The following is a 1593-nucleotide window of genomic DNA, read 5'->3' on the forward strand; positions in this document are numbered from 1 at the left end:
TTACATTGTGGCAGTACCAGCTTTCAGCTCTGTCTGAGCTCTCTCTAGCCTCAGTAACATACTTTTAATATTACTTACACAAAAGAGGTTTTGTGCCAACAATGACATCAATCATTTTGGCTACAGAAAAGGCCCAGCACACCGTGAGATTGCTGTGGCCTTGCACCTGCGTATGGTATCTTAGCCTAGGCATACAGTGGCCTTAAACCTTCGGTGCATTGACAACAAGGCCCTGTGTTTTAAATGGCCTTGACTATCAGGCATCTCTGGTGTGGTTCCCACACCTGGGTTGACATATTTGAAATCAGGAAAGTGCCATGATTCACTCTCTTAAACAAAGAAAATATGAAACCTTCCTTCTCAGCTAAATCTACCATTCTCATTTGTCTGTTGTAGAGAAAAACTCTTTCTAAAATAAACATATAAGTTAAAGATCAGAATAAGAGAGAGAGAAATCATTGAAGATTTCAAATAGCTATTATCTCAGACTCAGCTTCTCTGAGCTGGTCTTGCCCATGACCTTGCTATTCCAAGAAAACTGACAGCACCTACAGTTAAATGTTGCAATAAAGATGACTGCTATAAGAGGTAGAGGATTGAAACTCAATGATAAAGGAGAAGGTGGTGGAAGTCCCATGAGTTGGGAAACAGTTTGAGCCATAGATTGGTTCGATTTGCAATGGGAAATCTGACAAGCTTTAAGAAATCTATTCCTTGCTATGTGGGTTATATAAAGTATTGAGAGAAAGAATACAAATTCTCAGAAAACATCAGGCTGCAGATTCAGAAAATGTATCTATATGTAAATTTATTCTACAGGTGTTTTTATTTTCTGATGTCAAAAGAGATGGTATATTCTAAATGCAATGACTAGCTCATATATTTACTGGAATATCCCTTAAAGTATAAGCCATCACTCATGGCATGCATGCCTGTTTCCTGGCCACTGCTGGCTCAGATTCTATACTCTGTCATTTTTTCCCCAAACTCTACTACAGTGTTTTCCCAAAACATGATAAAATTTTTCAGTCTGTAAACTTACAGAATTATCTCCATCTGTCAAAAACTCTTTTTCGTCTACTTTAATAACATGGTATTTTGCAACTACCTCTGTAAGAAAAAAAATCTGGGGAAGGCTAAATATCACCTGTGTCTGCTAGTGAAATGGTACAAATAGGAATTGACCCTAAAGAGATGATCATGAGAAATGGCCCCTGGGAAACCAAGACTACTTCATTTCCAGAAGTGAAAGCCCCTTTCCAGTTATTTGTACTCAATGATCCTCTGGAGAATAAACATGATCTCTCATCCACATTTTACACCTTTAAGGATTTAAGGACAGGGGACTGCACGGGGATGAAGGCAGTATGGTTGAAGTAGGCCACTGAAAAGTATTCTCTGAACTGAATCCTGAGTTTGTCTTATAGGTCAAAAGATTAAGAGTGTCCAGGGATCAGCACAGAGAGCACTCCAGAACACAAACTGCTTTCAGGAATATCGCCGTGGATTCCCAGATCCCAGAGGAAAGACAGGGGTGTGAAGAGGTGAGCCAATTCACAGGCTGAGAAGCTGGAAGGATTATGCAGTAGCAGA

Source organism: Myotis lucifugus, unplaced genomic scaffold (assembly GCF_000147115.1).
Source record: "Myotis lucifugus unplaced genomic scaffold, Myoluc2.0 scaffold_38, whole genome shotgun sequence".
Classification (NCBI taxonomy): Eukaryota; Metazoa; Chordata; class Mammalia; order Chiroptera; family Vespertilionidae; genus Myotis; species Myotis lucifugus.